This window comes from Periplaneta americana, chromosome 9, assembly GCF_040183065.1.
Source record: "Periplaneta americana isolate PAMFEO1 chromosome 9, P.americana_PAMFEO1_priV1, whole genome shotgun sequence".
NCBI classification, from domain to species: Eukaryota; Metazoa; Arthropoda; class Insecta; order Blattodea; family Blattidae; genus Periplaneta; species Periplaneta americana.
The window spans coordinates 73,555,537-73,582,672 of record NC_091125.1 but is presented as its reverse complement, the minus strand read 5'-3'; the positions used below and the strand labels follow the sequence as shown (position 1 = coordinate 73,582,672).

General features: G+C 35.7%; 1 protein-coding gene across 1 annotated transcript in view; it reads right to left on the bottom strand.

Annotated features, from left to right (window-relative positions):
* The window catches only part of LOC138705665 (uncharacterized), a 58,392-nt gene extending 32,831 nt beyond the window's left edge, over nt 1–25,561 (bottom strand). The window contains exon 1 of the mRNA XM_069834252.1: nt 25,518–25,561. The gene's annotated coding sequence lies outside the window, so the exon portion shown is untranslated. The remainder of the gene's footprint in view (nt 1–25,517) is intronic.
* Nucleotides 25,562–27,136: the final 1,575 nt, after the last annotated feature.

The window sequence follows — 27,136 nt, the reverse complement described above, 5'->3', positions numbered from 1 at the left end:
CAATAATGTGTGTGGCCTCCACGAACTCGTACAAATTCCTGGTCACTACGTGGCTTGCTGGAAATGAGATTATCCAATTCATTTTGAGGAAGATTGTCCCATTCCTGTATGGCAGCTGGTATGGTTTCTGGAGGGTATGGGCGGTTGGCAATTGCTCTTTTCAGAACGCGCCATGCATGTTCTACACAATGCATATCTGGAGAAGCTGCTGGTCAATTCATCCTATGAGTTCCATGTCTCAGCAAGAAGTTATTCACACCACCGACACAGTGGAGACGGGCATTATCATCCATGAAGATGAATCCTGCTCCAATATCCTGTGCAGATCCAGTAACGATGGATCGAAGAACGTTGTCCTCGTATTTCTGTGCATCCATGTTGTCCTGCATGTGGACTAATGGTGTGTGACATCCCCACATGACTTCTGCCCAGAACAGTCCTGAACCACCTTGTTGCTGATAGTGTTCAGCCATAAACAAATCAGTGTAACATTGACCATTGGATTTACACACACGAATGGTGTTGTTATCTGGATGAAGGCCAATCCTTACTTCATCTGAAAAACAATGTTTGCCTCCATTATTCTCGAGTCCAGTTTACATCGTCTCTGGCCCATGTTACATGATGTGATCTGTGTTGTGGAGTGAGTCGAGGAACCTTTGGAGGTCTTTGGGAACGTAGCCCTACATCGTACTTCGTACTTTTTGAGTTGACACAGTGGCCCCTGTAGCCTTGCGAAGGTACCTCTGTAACTGAGTTGCAGTGGATGTAGGGCATCGCCGTGCAGAAATATGGAGATACCAGTCTTCTCCAGCCGTTGTCTTACATGGTCGTCATGCTCTGAGTCTGTCTACTATGGAATTAGAAATTGCCAACCGTTCACACCCTTCAGAAACCATAAGGGATCTGATACTAACTGTCATACGGGAATGGGACAATCTTCCTAAAAAGAAATTGGATAACTCGATTTCTAGCATGCCACGTCGTGTCCAGGAATGCCTACACACATTATTTAATTGAATCAAGATGTGTTTTTGTTTTGTTTTGTCAAATGAATATTTGGATTTTTTTAAAATTAAGACAGTTTTTTTTTGTTATGTGTGTAAGAAGTTTACAGTTTTGTGTTTTCTTTAAGCAATTGACATGCAATAGAAATGCAGAAATTTGTGGCCCATCTGGTTCAGAAAGAAAAAACTCTGTAATATGCAAAACTTTTTTGACCAGTGTATTTTGATTTATTTCATTCAAGCCCCCTTATAACTTCCCTTTTAAATAAAGTATTTTGAATGCCATAGTCTAAAATCTAAGTTAGAACGAACTTAATTTATATTCCAATTTTCATCAGTTCAGCTATTATCGCGTGAAAAGATAACAAACATCCAGCAGACAGACAGACATACAAACAAAAATGTTAAAAATGTGATTTTCGGTCTCAGGATGGTTAATTATACGTACTAACACCAATTATTTTTGAAAACGCTAAAATTATCAGAAAAATTTTGGTTACAGATTTATTATTAGTATAGATTACTATTGTTAGTGTTTTATATTTTGTTGCTTGTGATGAATTATTGTATGTCAGCAGGAGAAAGTCTGATGGTTGTTATATAAAAAATAAATGATGTATGCATACAATATAGTTGAACATTTTTATAATATTCAAACTACGTAATATGTACTCTTCTTAAACGCTATTTATGCGCATTGTGTACGTTTATTTCCTCCAACACGATTGTTCTAATTATTTGAATTATGTTTATTTCAATCGAACTTAAATCCTATTAATTTTATTTTTGAATGAAATGATTCCTATTATAATATACATGAGCGATAGATATCTGTAATTTGTAATCAACCTCTGCACAGCTGTTTTGCATTGGAGAGCTGGCTGTAGTATTTCGTGAGCAAGAGCCGCTCTCCACTGCTCCACGTAGCGTTTAGTTGCCCGGCCCTGATTTGTAGGCTAAGGTGTCTATGTACAGTGTATGTCATTGATACGTACAGAAAGCAAAGCTTTCCATGCTTACTTGATCTTGACACCAGCTTAGGCGATGTAGTTAGCATAATGCTCTGGCAGTCTTTTATCCCAAAGAAAGAATCATCATTCAATACCATTGGAGGCTGAATGGATTTCATACAGATTCAAATAATCTCTCTAATTCATCGTGAACTCTCAAACAAAATAGCAACTTAAATTATTTTGTTGTTATATTATGCAAACAGACAGTAAAAATTCAGGACTCATTTTTTATAATGTTTATTTATGTTGCTAAATACTGCAACTTCAAGACTGAAATACTTCACTGTTACCTATTTTATATAGACTCCCTAAATTATATAGACTTAATCATAAACTCCTGTTATAAGTAAGACTGTTGTGTGAAACCGTTCTGCAAAAATCTGCGACCAATAGTTGCTATTCTCTATTGACGTGTGTGACAGCGTGTTAACAACATTTCTAAGAGAGAATGCTAAGTTATTATTTTCATTATGTCAAGTCTACAGTATTATATATATATATATATATATATATATATATATATATATATATTAGTAATTATTTTCTGCTCGCGAGTATTCTTCTAAGGTCCTCACTGTTGAATAAAAAGCGAGAGACTGCAGGAAGGAATTAACTAAGTTAATATGGCGATCCATGTACTGTGGGTCCCTATCACCACGGCATGGTGATCCTCAGGTTGCGAAAAGAGGAGACGGCCTTCAAATATGGAGGCTAGCTGTGAATATATTGACTAAGCAGTCGCGGACAGCCGATAAGGGGTGGTCCTCCAGCTTGGGTGTTGGTCGAAGGGCTCATCACCCATCACCGTAAAAAAGAGATTGTTACGAAACCCCAACATAAGCCTTGAAATGCGACTGATTCTTTGGTGCGACCACAGCAAAGGATTAAGGTTATTCCGTACATAACGCAGAACTGCACGCATTGTATTCTTCACCTAACATAAGTAGGACCATTAAATCCATGCGTTGAGATGGACAGGGCATGTAGCACGTATGGGTGTATCCAGAAATGCATATAGAGTGTTAGTTGGTAGACCTGAGGGAAAAAGATCTATGGAAAGGTAGATAGGAGAATAATATTAAAGTGGATTTGAGGTAGGTGGGATATGATGCTAGAGACTGGATTAATCTTACTGAGGATAGGAACCGATGACGGTCTTATGTGAGGGCGGCAATGAACCTCCGGGTTCTTTAAAAGCCATTTAAGTGAGTAAATGATATGGCGATACTTTTAGATTTCTACAGGGTATTCACAAATTAGTTGTATAAAAGTAACAATATAAAGAAAGTATAAATTCTAATGAACTGAGTGATACAGCGTAAAAGTCAGTACTTCTTCAGGTTTTATTTACAAGTAGGTATTCACGAAGTATGTTTAATATGGTTACTTCGTGTCACACGAAAGATATTCCATTCGTAAGCAATTTCGCCCCAAATTCTATGCATCGCGTTCAAAAATAAACTTGTTCGTAACTCCATATCGTTCAAAAAGTCGGCCTGAGTAGCGTAGTTGGTATAGCACTGGCCTTCTATGCTCGAGGTTGCGGGTTCTATCCCTGCCCAGGTCGATAGCATTTAAGTGTGTTTAAATGCGACTGGCTCATGTCAGTAGATTTTCTGGCGTGTAAAAGAACTCCTACGGGACAAAATTCCGGCACACTGGCGACGCTGATATAACCTCTGCAGTTGCGAGCGTCGTTAAATAAACCATATTTTTTTTCGTTCAAAAATAAACTTCTTGTTCATATCTTCCTGTAAATGTAGCATTAGTATATCCAGGTAACTAATACAAGTTACAGTTTTCTTGGCAAAGAAGAATGGACCATACAGTATAAGATACAGTTATTCATTAACCCATTATAGAATCAGAACTTTATTAACTATACATATAGGCCTATATGCTTTTTACTATAACCTCACAAGTGCCTATTTTATGTGCATTTTAAGTATAATATGGGCACGTAGTTGGTAATGTGGGCAGTATAAGAATTAAATGTATTTTAAATTTCCAAGCATATATTTAATACAAAATACATGTATTTAATGCTTCCTATACTAACCATTCATAGAATAAAGTTACTGGTGAAATAACAAAACACTGAGCAAATGAAAAAAAAAACTAATATTTAAATAAACACTCTTGTTACCACTCTTTTGGTAATTTCAGACAAACAAATGAAAACAAAAATATTCTAACTTTTGTGTAAGATAACATTCCACTTCTATAAACCAAATTTTGTATATAATTTGTATTATAATCAATAAAATTATAGCAATTGACATACACAATTATTATGCGACTGTCCTGTTATTGAGAAGGAAGTTACAAAATCATTGGAATTAAAAGTTAGAATAAGTAGGACTTATTCAATAATTAAGATAATTAAGAGTATATGAGTAAATTTCAATTATATAAAAGACATTTACCTCTTAACATTTCATTCTATAGAAAAAATATGAATGAACGATTTAGAAAATATCATTCAATGCTTGTGCCAATAATATCCTGAATGACACTGCCTATATTTGCCTTAATATATTATTTCAACAAATGACCAGTCTGTCCAGCGAGCACATGCTTCAGAACCCCACACCATATGGATTATTGTTCCGTTTAAATCTACCATTCCCGCCCGTAAGGTTTTTTAGGTACTACTTACACATTTGTGACTGTCATTCCTTAAGTAGCCTAAATCGTGTAAAAATAAACAACAGCACTATTTTTGCTTTTCTTCAAAGTGTATTCACATACATAATATTGTATTTGTAGCGCGCACATTACCAGCAGCGTCAACACCATTCACACTACGGTTTGCCACCTTAGTTCAGGTTTACCAATATACTATCTGATGCTTCGTAACTCACGAAGAATTAGGGTAAGATGGGCATTACCTTAAAAGTGCCCATATTATTTGAGTGATCATATTTGCCTGATTTGCCCTATACGACGTGCAGAATAAAAATATGGTGATGATACAAAAATATACGTCAATATTTTCGCGGAAAAGCACTCTTTCAGCATCTCTAATATTGAGGAAGCGGTTTTGAACATACAATTTCTCTGTTTGTCTGTTTCTTCGGAGAGCGATAAATATGAGGGTCATATTACGTTTATAATAAAAAATTATCGAAATAGATGAAAATGAGGCAAATAGATAAATTGCAGTATGGAGAATGGGCAAATTTGGCGCTAACACCGAAATATGCATTTTAGATCTAACTCAAGTCAAGCTGGTCCTACAATTTTCTGATTAGAGGAAAACTATTTTTACTTAAAATCTGCTGTCTAGTTATTACGTTATGTAATGTTTGGAAGCAAAATACGTATTGCTATCCCAGACAGAATTTAACAAGATATGCAACAGAATTCCCTTTACTTCATAGTTATCACAACCTAACGAAATTTACAAAGTTCTAATTCATGTAATTTCTTATAGAAAAATAGGTTTGTAATTCTTCTTAGAAGTAGGACAAACTGATGTTTCAGTTGCTATAGTTGTGTGATTTAAAAATAAACAACTAGTTCACAGAATATTAACGCTATTTTATTCCTCGATCTTCAGTGCTTGATCGCTTAGTATATCGAATAAATTGTAGGAACTGTAACACTTATAATAATGATAATAATAATAATAATAATAATAATCACTGACTTTCAACTACTGGACCATATCTTTATTCTCTAAATGCTGTGTAAATAAACATTAGACAGTACAAGTAGCGAGATTCCTTGGAAATGTGGTAAGCATATTGAAAAGTTACCACACAAGACAATATAGAATAAACAGAAGATGAGGAATAAACACCCAATCTCTGCCTGAAGTCGAACTCGGATCTGGTAGATTTGTATCCCAACAAGCTTCTACTTGAACCACGCTGGAGACAAAACACAATACAAAATCGGACGACACCTTCATATTATGAAGTTTACCGAGCCTACCCTACAGTGACAGAATCTTTGCATTGGCAACCAATGAAATTGCTCGCTCGTGCGAGAAGACGAGTCAAACCAAAATGATAACGCATGGGAATTGGATTAGATTGTATTCTCACATTCCGGATAGTCCGTCCATTTGTCCAAGTTGGCAGGTCATGAGAACTGTCGCCTCTTAATAGGCTGCACGTTTCTCACTCTGTCTCGAACTCTACCTCGATCAGTCCTGCAGTTTTATATAAAATAAATTAGAGTTGTAGTAAACAAGACACTTGGTGGGCGCCAGGGATTTCGGTAGATGGGTTTTGTTAATCTGAATTCGACAGCGAGTTACTCATCGCTGCAAGATCGGTTGTTATCTCTGTCACAGCTGGAATGGGTAGTACAGGGACATCATTTTATTTTTACTAACATTTTTAATATTAATCTGGCTATACCTTTGGATTAACAGTTGAGATCCGGAAACACTGTTTGCTACCCCCTTTCACGACTGGAGTTCGATGATACTGGCGTAAAATACAAACAAATCACTTTACTAGGTATAGGAGGGAAGAAAAGTAGTTCATCCATTTACGTAAACTAGGAAATATCGCAATTTTGAGTTTTTTTTATAATTTTCATTAGGTTTTTGTTTAATCAAAATACAGTACAGTTTTAACAGTAAGTGTTTTTACTCACGAACTGAGTTATCCATGCGAACGTATTCATTATGCAGTGTATATTATACTGTCTACAGCACATTAGTGTACAATATAGAGAATGAAGTTAAATAGAAAATTAATCATAATATGGATATATAAGCACATCTTTGAAAATGGTGGCTTTTCATTTCGATACAGACTTCAGTTCTTTTGTGCATATTATCGCACTATAGACTATTGCATCTAATTCCAATTACCAGTTTCGTTCTTCGTATTAGTAACTCATGTTGAAATAATTCAGTACCTTCTCTATAAAAGAATACCTTAAGTACTGTAAATTCAATTTTCACTTCTGCCCGACCCGCACAGATAAAATTACTGAGACATGATATCTACTGTCCGTCCAAGTGGTTATGTCGCAGGATCGTAGAAAAGGGGGAGGGGAAATCACGTGACAGTTAATTACTTAACGAGGCTTTTTAATTTAAGTTATTTTAAACAGTTGTATAGTATTACGTAGACGTTCAATTCCTAACAGAAATTAATGTTTTCAGAAAAGAGCTAAAACAGCTCAGCCACTAGCCGTTACAGTGGGGCGAGCAGAAGCAGGTAGGTGAAATCGGAATGCGACATAGGCAAACGGACGACAGTACCTGTGCGAAAATATGATTCAATATTGAAAGGTCTTTCGTCACTGGAAAACGTGAACATATTTTTGGAACGTACTATACTCACTAACTCAGTACTTCTTACTATATGCGGCCATGGTTCTGTGTGGAGGACAGTTGGAACTTCATTAGTAGAAGGGTGGGAGTGAAGTACATCCATAAACTCAGGTACAATAAAAATTGAAGTAAAAATAAAATGATGTCCCTGTACATAAGAGTAAACATACAGCCCCGAGTATTCTAGTGGACTCTGGACAGTCACCTCCAAAAACTAAGCAAATATTACAATAGTCTGTATGTGTGCCAGTTCCCGGCACACCGTTTTCGAGATAATTTTAGTCCCTGCTGCATAATATTTCTTTCGTTACTATAAAACATGAAAACAATTTATGTAATAAAAACTATTCTATAACTAACAGATTAACTGACTAATCACCTTAAATCTCCTTAATCCCTGTGTACAGGTTCCTATTAATCCTTAGTTTTACTTAATACGAACATAAGGGATGGAAAATGGCAGATAGTAGTGATAAAAATAATTATAGGTCTATTGATTTATTTTTTGAACCAGCAGACATTCAGCCTTTAAATTTGAAACGAAAGCTACTTTATAAAATTGGGTTAGTCTAATCGTTAGACTATTCATCTCATCTCTCAGAATTGTTTTTAAAACGTAAAAAAATTCAATTTCATGTACTCCCTTCAAATAACTTTTGAGGGTTTTTTTAATCCCCTAACGGAGCAAAAATGAGAGAGAAAGGAGTTGACGGTTTTAAAAATTCACTCAAGTATTTTGAACTAGCCGACGTAGAGATTAAAAATGTAAAATGAAGGTTACTCTCTACATATTTTGTTAAATTTTTTAATTTTTTTAAATTTCAACTACTAAGGTGAAAAGGCAGAAAGAGTGAAAAATCTCTTGTCGTCTGATCTCGACGAAAGTCGATATCTGGGGATCTTTGGGATCACAGAATACGAATATAGTATTATTTTGCCCGAATTTATCCCTAAGGTGGTGTAGGACAAAAATATGTTTTAGTTATATTAAAAATAAGTTAAAAATAAACTACAATAACAATAATAATAATAATAATAATAATAATAATAATAATAATAACAATAATAATAATGATGATAACTTGCATATTTTCGAAATGTTTCATCTTCCTCAAATTTTAAGCATCATGTCTGCTTTTTTACAATATATTTGCTATGTTCTCACATTTTTTTAGTTTTACCTTGTAACCATTAGTGAATAAAATAAAGGTATTGCTATTCAAATTTTATTTACAGAACGCAAACAAACATTTTAATTTCTATTCAAAAACTATTTTCTTTTTTCTTTTTTTTTTTAATGCGAACATCAGTTTAAGTATACTTTAAAGAACATGCAGTAAAAATTTCAACGTCCTAGTGTAAAATGTATGGAATTCTTAGCAACATTAATGCAGAGACGTGGGAAAAAAGTATGGGAAAATACGTTTAAAGTTTGTATGCATGTTAAACTAAATAACCGCCATCTTTTTAAGATGGTGTAATTAGGCCTAAGTACAGAACCGTCATAGGATTCTAAAATTTCGTCACAGTGTAAAGTAGGCATCATAGTTTCATTTTCTGTAAAAAAAACTAAAAATGATTTTTTACCAAAATGTATCAATTTTTCACCCGTCCCCTTCCTTGTGGTGATGAAATTTAGGATGCGAAAAGCGAAAAGGGAAATTCAAATCCTGGCCCTTCGTTTCAGAAGATCGCCACAAAGAAACAGGACCTTGTTATTAGAAAAGAAGCTAAATTGCTGACACAGACTATAAAGATGGTGAAGTCCACACTTGTGGAGTAACGGCTAGCGCGTCTGGCCGCGAAACCAGGTGGCCCGGGTTCGATTCCCGGTCGGGTCAAGTTACTTGGTTGAGGTTTTATCCAGGGTTTTCCTTCAACCCGATATGAGCAAATGCTGGGTAACTTTCGGTCGGTGCTGGACTCCGGACTCATTTCACCGACATTATTACCTTCATCTCATTCAGACTCTAAATAACCTAAGATGTTGAAAAAGCGTCGTAAAATAACCTACTAAAAAAAAGATGGTGAAAATGTTACACATTTTCTGCGTTCCGTAGTTGATAATGGGGGCGTCTTAATAAATAAGGATTTGAACCAGTTAACGGCAGATGCGACAGACAAGTGTAGGAATTACCACGGTAAAAAAAAATTCATCCATCAAGCTCGACAACTATCAGACTCACACTAAACAACACAAGAATCGAATCGACTACTTTATTCTTGAACTATTGCTCAGAGACCGCCTCATTGTCCAAGGATTTCTTGTAAGCACATGTTACGCGTGAATTAAACCAATTAATTACATTCTCATATTCATATATTTTCATTCATGCCTTTGGAACATGAGATTTCTTGCCTGGTGTGTCGAATGATACTATTTCTGTGTCTCCTTCGGTTTAACGTTCTTGAAATCAGATGTGTCGAAGATTCCTGTTACTTCCGCAATTCTTCTTGTACTTTCTGAGTGTTTGTTATGAATGTTTGAGCACACAATTCGACAAATTCATACCTATTTTTCGCCTGTCGCTCCATTAATTCATAAATATTAGCAGTAATTTTTTGGTTTTGGCTATGCAATGTTTTTAATTTTAATTTGGAAATTGTAGGAGACATACTGTAAAATCATTGCGAACGAAAGTCGCTTGCGACACGCTACAAATTATCCACTCGAACTGTACTGTGGTCCATTTGTATGAGACTGCTCGGGAAAAAGAGAATAAGTCAAAATATACGACTTTTCAGTACAAGCAATTTAATGGTTTACAGTCTTACTCTTTGCTAATGTTACATACTAGAAAACTGATTGTATTTTAATTGAATAATTATATTATTTTACTTATATTGTTTATACCAATCTGTAGAACATGTCATGGTGCAATATAATATTTATTTATCTTATTTTGGCCATTTTTTGACTTATACTCTTTTTCCCGAGCAGTCTAGGTTTCATAGCAATGATTATAGCGGAGGAGAGTGTTATCGCCAACTCATTTATAGTCTACAGGACAACAAATAGCTCGTCGACAGGCACTGTCAGCAAGGTCATTCGCCAGAATCGGTGGTTCTAACTGTACCTCTCACATTTCTGGGCTGATATTTGGACTCTCTAAACAAAAATGAACGGCTTAAATTAGACATCCTGTATACGGATGGAAGTGAAATAACTCTGCAGATTTTCAGAGCGAATAGCTCACGTTGTGTGTAACAAAAAAGTGTAATACCACAGTCTAGTATATACAGTCACGTAGCTCAATACGTAGTAAATATGCATCCAGAGATAGTTGCTAACCACTAGGATCGCTAATATCGCCTCATTACAGCCAACGCGAAATAGTACCGGCACAGTCTATTGTTCCTAGCACCCTCACAACTCAACCTTCGTGACTGTATATACTAGACTGTGGTAATACCATATTGGTGGAAAGTTCATAGTTTTCCCAGAAAAAATTTTTTTCCCAAATATTTAATACCCTCTTATTCCGTAACTATTGCGGATAGGATCGTGATTCTTGTCCATATCGTTATTTAATCTAATAAAACATCATTTATCCCTCTGGCGTATTTCAATAACGTGGACGTTTTCGTGTAAATTTAATTTAAAACCACTAATTTAAAGCGACTGAACGATGCAACCAGATTGCAACGTTGTAGTCAGAAATGGACATTCGCTTAGCGAGACAGACCTGAGTTCGTTGACCTCTTACATATGTATTACGAGAAAAAAGAGGACTGTGTTAGCGCCGATGTTGCCAGACTGCTGAAACGTCCAACTCAATTTTCTAATTAACCGTGCATTTAATCACAAAACGTAATACAGGTTTTCTATTCATTTAAATACATCGTATTGTCCCTTTCAATCTGTAGGATTATTTCACTTCCACCCTGTAGGCCTATATCTTGTTTTGCTATTACATAAAATTGCATTGTTGTTTTAAAGCGCATCGTTTTAAAGTTAAAAAAGAAATAATGACATTTCATCAACATCCGCCCTGTAATAATAACTGTCCATGCAAATTAAACCATGTAGCGCCATTGTGATTTTCAACACCATCGTACACTAACAACCCATGAGAAAGTGAGGCCTAAAGAAATCTATTGCATTTTACGCATGTGTAATTGAACTCAGGTCTGCATAGGTTAATCGACACGTCAAAGAGGCTGTATCATGCACCGTTACTGCTGGAATTAATGAATTAGTGTATACAAAATAGCCATTGAGGCGTTCTGTCCGCACCTGCCACTTGCATTCATCAATCACGCGTACGCTTTGTGACGCGACAGTAACTAATGCTCCTATTTGTGACGTGTCACAGATCCTTCTCAGTGCAAAATTGGAGTAAGGGTACAATATGTCCACCGCTGTGGAATAACGGTTACCACGTCTCCTCGTGCAACGAGCGGGCCCGGGTTTAAATCCTGATTCGGACAAGTTACCTGATTGGGGGTTTTCCGAGGTTTTCCCTCAACCAATTGAAGCAAAATTACTAGGTAACGTTCGGCGTTGTACCTCGGACTCATTTCGCCACACATATCATTATCTTCCATACCGCTGCCCGGGTTAAATTCACGGTGCGGCGTGCTAGCCGTTCGGCTACCCAATCGTTCACAGAATAGGAGTGGTAAGCACAATAACCTCAGGCTGCAGTGTAAGCTTCGAGTCCCTCCTATGTACAAGAGAAAAAGAAAAAAGGACACATTATGTTTCTCTTGCATAGATTAAGTTTATTTTGAAGAATGCGTCGAAGCAAATCATTCAGACTGTGTGCATTTTATTCAATAGTGTTTTTTTCCGACTGAAATAAGTCACTAGCGGTCTTGGTTTCTGCCTGTGATAATTTGATAAAGGGAGCATAATATTTTAAGACTGTGTCAGAAATTTTTATATTATTATTGATATGTACGATATATAAACATTTCAATGTTAATTTTATGTATATATATATGCTTCCATGTACGTCTCGGCCTCCCCAAATATTTTTTTCCCTCAGGTCTCTTTATATATGCATATGCATTTCTGGATTCAGTCTTACGTGCTACATGTTCTGTCCTTCTCAATCGTCTGGATTTAATGTTCCTAATTAAGTTAGGTGAATAATACAATGCGTGCAGTTCTGCGTTGTGTAACTTTCTCCATTCTCCTGTAACGTCATCCCTCTTAGTCCAAAATATTTTTCTAAGCGCCTTATTCTCGTCCACCTTTAATATATGTTCCTCTCTCGAAGTGAGAGTCCAAGTTTCACAGCCATACAGAGAAGCCGGTAATATAACTGTTTTATAAATTCTAACTTCCAGGTTTTTTGAAAGGAGACTTGATGACAAAAGTTTCTCAAACGAATAATAACAGGCATTTCCCATATTTATTCTTTGTTTAATTTTCTCTAGAGTGTAATTTCTATTTGTTACCGTTTCTCTAAAGCATTTGAATGTTTCCACCTCTTCAAAGGGTAAATTTTCAATTTTTATATTTCCATTTCATATTATGTTTTGGTCACGAGATATAATCATATAATTTGTGTGTGTGTATATAATGGTAATACTCGGCGTCATTTCACTAGTCATTAATTCCGTCATCGTCATCAACATCACCGTGTCCACAAAAATAACAGAGTTCCAGCTCGTGAAAATGTCAATTCCGAGGCCTACTTTGGGCTCAGGGCTCTGGATTCGGGCTCGTCAGTAGCCGATGGAACCTTACCTGGAGACTCAGGAAGAATGGTCCGCCTGTCAGCGTCGGACTCACGAATACCATCTGGCCGTCCGTTGGATTTAGGTAATCATCACATATAGAGCGTACAATGGGCCTCAACGGCCTAAGCACGAAGATCCATCCCGGGTCCAGCCCTCGAAAAATCAATCAAATCAATCGGAGATATACCTGCCTTCAGGCAGATCTCTCACCATCATCATTTAGCAACACTATATCAAGAGATTATCTAGTATCGGAGAATTTGGTGATAGCGAGATGGTATTTTGGAGAGATTACCTGACATTCATCCTACAGTTCGGATAAACTTCCAAAAACCCCATTCAGTTAATCAACTCAAACGGGATTCGAACCTATGCCCGAGTACAGGCTCGGTTCAGGAGACTATCCTTTTTCCCCTTAGGTATGCCGTGGCCAATTGAAATATCACATGATGAAGGCTTTTGTCGATGACATGGCTCAACGGTGGAAGGAAATTAGGTGACTTTCAAGATATTCCGTTATTCGTGTTCATGTAACAAAATATTTTTTATTAATGTAATTTTATTACTAACATCATTTCATTATGACCACCTGCGTGGTCTGTTAGTCAGCATGCTGGCTTCCAGCTTCCAGATCTGGAGGTCCAGGGTTCGATTCCCGGCCTCGATTTTCGGTGAATTTTTTTTTTAAGAAGTGTGTCGGATTAATATTAATTAGCCAATCATCAAAAATTAAAAAAAAAAGCAATATATCAGGACTGTCATTGGGCAGTAACCTGAACACAAATTTCAGCGTCACATTGTTGACAAGTAACTCCATCTGTTAGCACAACCATAAAGCACTAATATATGCTATAGAACTAGTTTTTGTAAGAGTTTCTTATTATACAACACAATTCACTTGCGATTATTCAAGAGAGATGTTTTAATTATGATTATAATATACAGGCTAATATAAAGAATTTAATTCAACACCTAATATTATTATTCACTGTGTGTTATTCCGATATTCGTGTTCATGTAACAAAATGGTTTTATTAAAAATATAATTTTATTGCTAACTTCATTTCATTAGCCAGTTTTTGTAGGAGTTTCTTTATTATACAACACAATTCGCTTGTGATTATTTAAGAGAGATGTTTAATTATGGTTTCAATATGCAGGCTGATATAGAAAGAATTTAATTCAACACCTAAAGTTATTCATTGATATGGTGATCATATTTTCCAGGTCCAAATTCAGGACACCGTGGTGATAAAAGAACTGTTGCACATTTCAAAGTTTACATCTACAATAATAATAAATCTGTAAACGAAATTTTTCTGGTAATTTTCTATTTTCCAAAAATAATTGGTGTTAACATGTATAATTAATCATCCTGAAACCGAAAATCGCTTTTTTTGACATTTTTGTTTATATGTCTGTCTGTCTGTCTAGATGTTTGTTACCTTTTCACGCGATAATGGCTGAACGGATTTCGATGAAAATTGGAACATAAATTAAGTTCGTTATAACTTAGATTTTAGACTATATGACATTCAAAATACTTTATTTAAAAGGGGGGTTATAAGGAGGCCTGAATTAAATAAACCGAAATATCTCGCTTATTATTGATTTTTGTGAAAAATATTACATAATAAAAGTTTCTTTAAAAATGATTTCCGATAAGTTTTATTCCACGCAAAATTTTGATAGGACTGATATTTAAGGATATGTAAGAGTTTTAAAATAATAATACAATACATTTCCACCGCCGCCTCAGATTATAGTGTCGTTCCGTAACTTCTATGTGCAAAATATTAAATTTTTTAGTAGGAAGAAAAACAAATTTATTCATTCTATGGCAGTAGTGCATAGGAGATCTTAAATTCTTACATTTTCGAAAGAAAGAAATACAATTAAGTTACATATAGTAGATTGTATTATTTGCTGCATCACTATTTAAGTTATTTAATAGAGCAAAAATCTGAAAATCGATATATCACATAGGAGTTATTGCAGGAATGACGACGATGGCTACAATGAAATCAAAACAAATGACTCCGTCTATTTAAGGCGGCCTTGACGTTTATCAATATTAATATACAGAGAATATTTTGTGTGTTTATATGAAGTAATCTCAGAAGCTAATTAACCTTCACTATTTGAAATTTGTAGTTTCTCTAGATGGATGTAATGCTACAAATGAGGACTGAGGTAAGATGAAAAGAAATCTGTACGCACAGAAAACTTTATATTCTGTCGAAATATTGTATAACTTGATTATTGCAACTTTATTTGGTCCACATAAAATACTCTACTTTTATACACTCATTTTACCATTAGAGATCACTGGAGCTGAGTTACTTTAAAAGGTGTCATGAAATGGCGTTCCTGCGCTCATAATTCACCCATATTCGTTTCCTGTGTTTCTTAAAATAATATTTATGTAGGGTACCTCATTTTTTATTTGCATAAACAATGATATACAACCGAGCGAGTTGGCTCAGGCGGTAGCATTTGAGACATGCATTCGGGAGCCCCGGGTTCAAACCCCGTGGCCGACAAATCTGATTGGGGTTTTCATGATTTCCCTTAGTCATAAAGGCAAATGCCGGATTGGAACGATACATGCCATTATTCATCACCGCCTCAATTACCAATACCAAAAACATTAATCAAAGTCTATAATCAGTTACATGAACACAAGCCATCTGCAGCACACAATAGAAACAGGAACTCAACAAGAGTAAAAACGGCCTGCTGATATACCCACACATTCTAAACACGCGACATGACCACAGATGTTAAGGCGTGAATAAAATAAACTTAACAAAAAAAAAAAAAAAAGATGCACAGTAAGATTAACATAAAAATGATCTTCGTACACAATCAACTCTATTAATTTGGAGTGATTTATTAAAGGAAGCATTCAAGACTAATTTAGAAAAATGTTAAACGAATTATCTTTGCATCAAATGAGTGCTCTCTGAACCAAAATGATAGCATTTTAATCATCTAAATAGAACTTAAATTAAGTAGCATATTAAACGATTTATTCTTCTATCAAACACAAATGTTCCCTGGACCCAATGTTCTATTTTAATTATGTAATTACTTTATATTTATTTCTAATAAGTGCAGCGGAGCGCACGGGTGCAGCTAGTAAATGATAAATGACTCACTTAAAAACTGTATACCATATACACTAACATTTATTGCTGAACACTAATGTTATTCTTACAATTTAATATTAAAACGAATGAATAGCAGCTGCAAATCTGCAGTATTTTAAGAACTGTGAATTTTCTTAAGAAAATATTTTTTGTAAAAATAATCTGATTGAGTAAATTAAGAGAAGTTTAATCATAATTCACTGTAGTCACTAATATTGCCTTCACAGTTTCCACAGCAAGTTGAATTATGTCACTTGTGCACGTGTTATTCATGAGAGAACATGCCATTTTGGTGGTATCATTGATTACAGGAAGGTAAGAAGGAACACTGTTAACTCACGTACATTTGGAAATGATTCTTGTCCAAGTAAGAGACCATCTATTTAATTATTTTGGTAGTTTTATTTGTCAATCTTAAAAGTTACTATATTCTATGGCACATATATGAGAAAGATCTCTAAATTGAGATAAATCGTGACGAATTGACTAAATTCGTAAGAAACTGGCGTCTCGTTTTCTTTGGAAAAACTCAAGACAAAATGTCAAAATTCATGACTGCCCCGATAAAAAGGGAACGAATGGTCACCTTATCAATGAATCAGTTGTATAACATATTGAAGAGGACCTGCGGAATAAGATATAAACAAGAAAGTAAACTCTCTTATCTTCCTTCACAAAAATGCTACGTCGAGCAGTCCTTCACTTTACTAACGAATTTCATAACGATTCTTGTTCTTGTTTCTTTTATTGTGCTGTATATTTGAAATTTAATATGGATGGAGAAATTTATGCAAAAATATTCCTGGACATCCGTACAATCGCAGACAATGTACCTACATACCTACCTACCTACAGTAGGCTACATACCTATATATCTACATGAATACAGTCGTATGCGCATACCGCATATTTACTTACGTACATACATATGCACGCACGCACATACATAAATACATACGTACGTACTTACATATATACACGTGTCTCGCTTAGAGTGATCGAGAAATAAATTCTCACCACTTAAAATTAGATAAAGATATCGTTGTGATTTACATACATCTGACAAGATAGAGAAACTGTCCAAATTTGAAAACAGCTGCATGCGTAACTTTTTTTTTGTTTATGCGTAAATTTCGTTTATTTTTGCTAGGGCACCAAAACAAGCCTGGCGTCATTTTGTAGGAGAACACGCTATGGTAAAGATGTGGACACCACAACTGAAAGTTCAGTGCATGCTATGACTAGCAGATGAATTCTTAATTTGACCATTCTTCTTCTTCGTAGAGGCTACAGTCACAGGAAATGTGTATCTGGACATGTTGCAGAACTTTGTTGTTCAACTTCCTCCAGGATCGGTTTTCAGCAGGATGGGGCCTCACCTCTTGATCATCAACGGGTGCGTGAGTTCTTGAAGGAAAAATTCCCCGATAGGTGGATCGGAAAACGAAAACCCCTTGCCTGGCCACCCAGGTCACCCGTTCTGACCCCCTTGTACTTTTTTTCTGGGGCTTTGTTAATGATGCTGTGTACCAAAGAGGCAGAGCTAACACTTTGGAGGAACTGAGGCAACGCATCACAAATGCAGCTACGCTAGTGACTCCACAAATGCTACAGAACACTTGGCGGAAGGTTGAATACCGTTTAGATCTCTGCAGAGCAACTCAAGGCGTACACATCGAGTTGCATTGAGCATTCTCGGAAACTCGGAGAGTTTTTACATCAAATCATGTAGAAAGGTATTTTAATAAACCATTATTTACACTTAAAATTATCACTTATTTCTCGATACCTCTAAGCGGGACACGGTATATATATTTTTTTTAATTTTCTTTATAATACAAAAAATGTTGTATGAAAGGAAATAGATTTTAGGAAATTATGAAAGAAGACAATATAAGCATACTTGTATTGCGGTATATTGACGTGAAAGTACCCTATATATTACATAATATTAAATATAAGTAACAACAATGCTGGCGTAGCTCAGACGATGGTGCGTTTGCCTGCTGTTCCGGAGTTGCGATCGGGCTTGGATTTGATTCCCGCTTGGGCTCATTAGTTGGATGAGTTTTCTTCAAGGTTTTCCCCTAACTGTAAAGCGAATTTCAGGTAATTCGTGGCGAATGTTCGGCCTCATTGCGCCCAATATCATCTCCCTATCATTAATTATATCGACGCTAAAATTTAACTTTGTAGTTGATACAGCGTCGTTAAATACCAGACTAAAATACAACAACGTGCTCGTATTACAGGCTAGAGATCTGTGTTAAGGTCAGCTTGGTTAGCTACGTGGCAACATCTTTTGATTCTACGACAATAATATCAATATTTTGACAGCTGAAGCTCTGCAAGGCTGCAATGCTATTGGTGTCGAAAGTCTCTAGGAGTTTGAGCGCGATGGCATTAAGTTGAATGTGTTTCTTTCAAATGTGTGAAGGGATTTGTTTTTCCGAGGGGGACGTGCGTAAATCCTTGAAACCTCAGATTTCTTTATCCTGCGTCTAATGTGCGGAGTTTACCTTTCAGTAACTGTCATTCCACTATTATAAACGAAAAGATTCTGAGAAAGTGTCAAAAAATTATGACGCTTCATAATTTTAATTGCATAATACGAAAAATGTTCGCAATATTTTCAATACAAATGTTCAATATATTCGGTTGTAATACACTCAACAGCTAAACCACGAAGATTTAACGTTATGTTGAAATCACGGATGTGAATTCGAATTCCTTGAGAAAGTTTATTTGTTAATGACATGTTCTGTGTTTTCGTAGGTGGAGACCTGGTATCATGCTGAATCCACGTCACAAGAATCCCGCTACGTGTCTGTCTAGTTTGCAAGATTGCAATTGCCTGAGCCGAGAAAAGAAGCCAAATCTCGGTAAGGATAAAAAAATTAGTCTGCAAGTGACACATACTTTCTTATCAAACATCATACACCCAGCTTTGTCTTCCAAGTTTTTAGCTTGCAAAATCACGATATTTCCACTGCCGGAGTTCTTTGCCAGTTTTAATATTTACTCCCGGTATCTACTATACGTCATAGTAACGAAATGTATAATTCCTACCAACTTAATGCTTCCCTCCTATGCTTGTTGAACTGTGTACTTAAAGAGTTAAATACACTTATCTACTAACCAGCATATCTGCTGCGCAATTTAGAGACGGTAGTTATTAGTCTGAACCAAATTTTTTTGGAAACAATAATCTATTTATTAGGCCTATCTATATAGGAAAATATCAAGAACAAAATTCTTTGAGTCAGTTTGAATATTTTTGGAAACAATGATCTATCCGTTATTAAATAAATTTTATTTAACGAAATATAAAAAAACAAAACAAAATAGTTTGAAATAAATCGTCGTTTAGTTAAATTTTAATAGAAGAGCTTCAGATCTCATTTTGTTTCTCAAGTAAGAACTATATTATCTTATGTATCTACATTTTTCCTATGAATTTATTGGTAGATATTAAATAAATAATATCTGTCCATTAGTTACAATAAATGACTGACTGATGGAGGACATGCCAAAAATCATTTTATCGGCTTCAGGTATTTTGCAAACGTAATTACCGAAATCAACTTAGGCCTATTCCTCACCATCATAATACGTCCTCTATCCTTCATACAGTAATGAGAAGGTTAAAAAGTTCTTAAGCACACAGTTATTACGCAGTGCATTCCTTAATAGTTTGTACCGATACGGTAATTATCGATACTCGAGACTGCAAATGTGTTTCAAACAATTTGTTGACTGCGGAAGAATCAATTCAATGTGTTCCCGCACTTTGGCAGGTTTACTTAATATCTGTCAAAGATTAGTTCCGTCATTGTGTTACAATTGAGAACATTGCAGAAGTAGAGCAACCACCATCTTGTGTCCCCGTGTCACTCGTTTGTAGGCCAGATGGCTCCTAGTATCACATTGTAATTGCAGCGGTGACGGTGCAATGTCAGTTCCGCACAGAATATTCATCACGTGTGCCATAGACCTTGCACCCACTGCTGATTCAGTGGCACAGGAAGTCAGGCTGAAGAGTCTTGCGCTGAGTGCTTCTGTGACGTTAAATAACACATTTACGGCGTTTATATCTTAATAATTAATTATAAAAAAATGTGGAATTCTTTCCTTCAGGACCATAATTTTTTATATTTTATATGTAAAGTTATAAGTCTATTATAAACAGAATGACACTCTACCGTTTTCTTGATCGGCCAGAACATGTCTTCTCAACTCGTACCACTCAGACAATCCTATTTGTTTCCAACCTATTAATATGATTATTCCACTCTATTATGCATGCGTGTCATTTGATTGGTCAACACCTAACAGATACTACTACTACTAAACTACTAAATCATCTTGACGGGCTAGAAACTGAGAGTAGTAATTTGTAATGGCTGCACCGTTCTTACCTGGAAACAAAAACAAACCCAACCTTCGAAATGTCTGTTTTCTTTATTTAAATAGCCAAATAAAAGTAAAATCTAAGAATCTTCTGAATAAATCATCATTCATTTCCCCTTTAAATAAAACTTGTACAGCTTATTATGAATAGTTATATTAATAAATTGTCTGTATTTACCATATCAACGTCTTTCAAATCATTTTCACAAAAAATTTATATTCACACCGACACTAAATTCTCAGTTAATAGGAAATAGAGAAAGGAAAAGATGGATAGAAAGAGGGATGAATGAATGGATGAACGGGCGCACGGACGGACGAACAGACAGAGTACTGGTAACCGTGCAGTACCCTCTTCGAAAGATATAAAAACCCATAGGCCTATAGGATATTTTGCTTTATTAGTCTTTTGGATACTCATCTTACTAAGCTTACAATCTGTTTTTAATTTGCCTTCACTGTCACAGAGAAGAGACCGCATATTATAATAAATTATGTACTACACTTCATCATCTAATATTGCGAAAACAATCGATTTCTTAAATAATATTTATATTTACGCCGACACTATCATCAGTTGAAAGGGAGAGGGGGAAATAGATTGACGGACAGGTGAATGGATGTGTGGGCAGGCAGGAGTGCGGATGGACGGAGAGAGTAGCCTGTTGGGAATAGTAATGAAATTCCCTCTTCGAAAAATATAAAAACTCAAGTTGGATATTTTTCTTTATTAATGTTTTGGATATTCATGTTACTAAATTTTTGTCCTTCACTGTTACAGGTAAGAGAACGTAAATTATATTTATTGCACCTCGACATTATGTGTTACAAAAGCATTACCATGGTCAATACAGATTAAATTTTGCTTGTAAGGTACTTTCTTTTCGATATTATGACTTTTTGTATTTGTTGAACATTTGAAATATTTTTTATTTTTTGACCGATCGTGTTTTTAACAATCTTACCGTTGTTGTTTAGGCCTTGTAAGTTAAACTTACAACACACGTGCGGTGAGTAAATAAAACAAATCAACTTTTATTGATTTACTTAAAGGTAACGAACTATCAGTGTCGCGCACCAGTATGTTTTATGAGGAAATAACTAAAGTCTTATTATACTTGTACTCTATTTAAATTAATTTATTGGAGTGGAGATTTGTAAGAAAACAGGAATTAATATAGATAGGACGTAAGCGTGAAAACCATTTCTGACGACTTCCGGTTGTTGATCTGAGCGCCACTCGTGGGGTCGTGAAAACATTCATGGAATAAAATATGTATTCAAGCATTAACCTATAACGGTATGCAATTTATTTACACTGATGTTTCATTAATGTGTCACCTTCAAACATGTTCTATATGCTATTTATTTATATTGATGTGTAATTAATGTGTCACCTACCTACTTCTTTGAAGACAAAACTAAACTTTCTATAATTTATTTTATTACATTTTCACAATCGCCGCCGAATAATAACAAATGAATAACACCTATTGACAAACACGAATAATAACAAATGAATGACACCTATCGACAAATAACAAACGGCAATTGCACATGAAAATATTAGCGTCGAAAAACAAACTTTATTTAAATTAAAATGATTAATAATAATTTATTTTTTATTAAGATCGGACAAAAAATGGTATGCAATACATGTGTTACATGCATAACAGAATCTCGGAAATAGAGAAGACTCGACTTGTCTCGTCTTCTCTAACTTCTCCTCGATTCTATTATAATGCACTTACCACACTTGCATCGCAATATACTAGAGCCTAACGTGTACTTCATAAACAGCTTATTTTAGGCCGTAATAGAAAACTATGTAGATACCAAGTGAAGCCGGACCACATCACTGCTGTAATTAACATGATGATTATGACGATAATGATGATGAATGGTGGAGATTGATTATTAAAAAAAACCCTAAGTTTTATGTTAAAATGTTACAACTTATTATCTGTAAAACGTACTTAAAGTATCATTTTAATACTTATCTCTTACATTTTAACAGTATGGGCTAAGCTTCAGACTGGAATCCCAGTCGTAATTCAATTATTTGATTAATTGTTGTCAAATATGTCAAGAATGGATTTCAGGGAGGTTCTGTATAATGTTTTTTTTATTGCAAAAGCAGTTTTAGGGCTTCTTTTCTACTTGCAGGCCTACTTGGATTTCTGTGAAGTTATCATTCCACTGTTTATTCTTAATAATAGATTGTGATGTTTTCTATTCTGAATAGATATACCTATATGTGTTGAAAATTGATAATTGAAATACATATTATAGTACATTATATTCAAATTATTATGTTTTCTCTCGAGAAGGCTACAGTTAGCACTAATTACAAAGGGAAGTATAAGTGTAGTTTGGCATTGTTTTAACATTTTGTCCCTCTGTAAACACGAGCCGGTGACTCAAAATGTGGTCATATATAAATGTATAGTAAGATAGAGTATATAGTAAGATGTACTCGATTGAGTTATTGCGTTGGAATTTCAAAAGCCAAGAATGATTTGAGCTCACTACTTCTTTTTTCATTCTTCGTGTGTAAATTCTTTGGTTTCAAGGCAAAAGGTGATATGTAACTGGGACTTCTGCGATATGCTGTGCATCCTGAGATTATCATTTATTCTGGCAAAAGATGACATACATATTTATATTATTTTTCTCTCTAACCCCTTGTTATGAGACATGATTCCTGTCATCCTGTCCTGTCATTCAAACTTTAAATGCTCGCTTCTGAAAAACTGCAAGAAATGACATCATATTGTTGCCACAGAATTGTTGAAACAGATTTTATGAAACACATTGTATCCCTTACATATTGAACAATACGTCAAAGCCTGTCCTCAACTATGGAATAGGCCTACATTATTCGTGTATTTTCCCTACTTGAAAGGACATCAATGTCTTAAACTATTTAATGCACTTTTTGTTTTTTTTTTCTCCATTTGAAATGATATCAAAGACTGTTTCGCACTAAATAATTAATTGTTTCTGATTTGTTGTCATTTAAAACTTATCTCTGTAGACGGAGATTTTCTTCTTCTCAACCTGCATAATAATATTAAAATTATTTCCATCATACGGAATAGAAATACCTTTCCATGCTACGTAATAAAATATGGCATTATGTAACTGAAACACAGGAACAACGTTCATGCAGCCACCGGCGTGGCTCAGCCGGTTAAGGCACTTGCCTGCCGGTCTGAAGTTACGTTCGGGCGCGGGTTCGATTCCGCTTGGGCTGATTACCTCGTTGGATTTTCCGAGGTTTTCCCTAACCGTAATGTGAATGCAATGTAATCTATGGCGAATCCTCGGCCTCATCTCGCCAAATATCATCTCGCTATCACCAATCTCATCGACGCTAAATAACCTAGTAGTTGATACAGCGTCGTTAAATAACCAACTAAAATAAAATAAAAATCAACGTTCATGTGATTTTAATATGTATGTCATTCAGACATTGATCAAATAACAAAACACAAATTGTTTCGTCAATATTAGTAGGAGAAAATGCTGAAGTGAGTATTAAATAATGATGTTTCAATGTGTACATAGAGTTTTATGGACTGTATTCTCATGATAATACACCCTTGGCACTCATCTATTAAACCTTGTTGTTGTTGTTTAGTCAACTGTCCGAAGACAGGTCTGAACTGTTGTCCTGCAATGTTCGAACATGAGAGAGACAACCATGACATTACACAATTCGTCTTATTTCATATGAAAAACTAATCGCAAGATCTGTGGTAAAATCCTCAAGCGGTTAAAACATGAAGGGATGGGCGTGGAGGACAGCGAACATTTTTGTAACAATGTGGAACAAACACGACAGACCTGCTTCTGCAGAGCGAACATAAGCGAATATCGAACTTCATCATACTCGACAAACCTGAACCGAACATAGCGTCTGTAATGCACTGAATCTCACAAGTGATACCAAAAAGGCACCTCTTATGAGGCAACTAGGCCAGGAAATAATGAGGTAGGGTGACCAGTTCTCTCGCCCCCCCCCATTGCATACATCGCCGATTAGCTACATATTGCATTAATCAGACTTCAGATTCATACAAACAATAATTGTTCTTCCTCTGACACATATCATCAAGTGCAATGTAGGCCTACTGTCTGATAATATAAGGTACTAATATTAGTCTACTATTGCCCAACATTATACGGACTAATTGCCTATAGGCCTATTTAAAAGATGGCAACGGAACAAGTAAAATAACTCAATCCTTGGCTAAGTAGATACCTTATAATAATTATTTGTAATTTGAGCACTAATGTGAAGAACTTCAAACTCTCTCCTAATATATATTTCTTATCATCATCATCATCATCATTATCATCATCCAATTGAAGCACTAGACCTGGTGGTCTGTTGCGGTCTCAATGGTCTCATGCCATTTAATGGTCTTCCAACAGATCATTGTCCAGAAGGGCGTTAATGTAGCACTGCCTTTGGCCATCTTTCTTTTTAGCATTCTCTCAACATGCTGTATATTTCTTTTTACATTTATATCTATTTAATTGTCTGGAAACTAGTTCTGTGATTTCTGAACGAATCTACATTAAACGCTTTTCATTAAAATAATGGAAGAAACTCAGTGCCTTGGACATCAGAAGAGTCTCAAGATTAAAAAAAAAAACATTTACTATTATTTATAATTACGATAAAGGAAATAATGTAGCTTTGAGAGATAATTATTTCAATTCTTAGATCTTGTAAGGCTGTTCACTGAATCATATTTGATAACGGAAAATGTTTTGAATTAAATTATTGAAAGGATAATTAATATATTAAGAACGCACAATTTCATAAAATTCTTGCATTTCAAGGAAACGGAGTTTTATTGCACAAACACAGGAAGGAAACGGTGCGCGCCCGAATTTTCGCATCAGTACGTACGTTGTATGTATATGCACTTACATGCGTCCTGAAGAGTCGGAAACTGACACTCGCTGACACTCACTGCACTCACTTGCAAAAACAGAGCGTCGTCGGTCTGCGCGCCTCGCTTTAAGTAGCGCCGCGAGCGCGGGTGCGCGGGGCCGTTGGGGGGTGGGGCTCGACTCCAAAACGTTGAATTCGCTTCAAAAATGATGCGGCGGGGAGAAGCGGAGTGTTAGAGTGGGGGACGTAGCTTAATGTGGTGAGAGGGGCAGCGGAGTGGAGGGGCTATGGCTATCGATTGATTGAGTACCTGTTACCTCGGCGAACACATCCATGATATTTATATACATTCAATTCTAAATATGTATAGGCAGAACTCATATGTTGCTGAATTAAGGCACACATAGCCCTTTTAAAGGAATGGATCGACTCACATTATGTGTTTCGTTTGTAGTTACAACTTTCCTCCGCTGTGACTGAAGCGGAAACGGTTCTAGCTACAAATTCAACTCCGTCCAGGTTCGATTCACAACAAAAAGATCATGTTTCTTTCGTAGAGGATAGATCTGTGTTCCTTGCCTTGTGTTTCTCTTGTGTTGTTATATATCAGCGTCCTGGAGTTAAGCTGACCATATTACCCGCTACTTGCTTTGCACTGGCTCAGAATTCCCACAAGAGTGAGTAAGGAGGAGGTCAAATACTCATGTCTTGAAAGTTGATGATGAAGATGATGATCTGATGATGATGTCAAATAGTATCTGACATTTATAAATATGGTCGATGAAAATCTTTCTGTACTTTGAAGTATGTAGGTAACATTCTAGCAGATAAGAAGATTCCGTTTTCGAGATGTCACTAGGCTAATCACTTTTTAAACAACTTTTCTTATAATTTCACAAATAATTTATGCTTACACCGACGTAGTCATCTTCAGTTGAAAGGAAAGAATGGAAGATAGATAGGTAGGTAGAGAGAGACATAAAGTATAATTATTTAATTTCACCGTCGAAATTTTACGTGGGTGAGAAATAACTGACAAATTTTGCCTGGAGCGCTCTTTCAGGAAATATTTTTCTTTTACGTGCTGTAAACCTACGACATGGGTACCACAGTTTTGCTATTCTCCCAGAGAAAGCCATGCTAAGAATTTTATAGGCCTACAAAATCCATCGTCCTCGATCGGGTTTGAGCCCACGAACCTCGGATTCGACGGCCAGCATGGTATGAGCTCGACTACCAAGAACGACATATATAACGTAGAAAGATATTCTTTGCGATAAGAAATTGACGACGAAACCTAATAATAATAATAATAATAATAATAATAATAATAATAATGTCTATAATATATGTTTCTTTCGAAATCTGAACTCATCAGCTATTTTTTTTTTTTTTTTTTTTAATTTCGACCGGCCAGAGGCCGTTTTCCAAAGTTATCTATTTTTTGTTTTCTGTTTGTTTGCCTTTGTTTCCTTTGTTTTTACTTATACTAATACAATCACAACACCCATGCCCGAGGCGGGACTCGAACCCACAACCCTTCGGACCAAGCGATAGGGACATGCCGTGCCCCTACCCCTTGAGCCATCCGGGCCGGCCGGCCAGCATGGTATGAGCTCGACTACCAAGAACGACATATATAACGTAGAAAGATA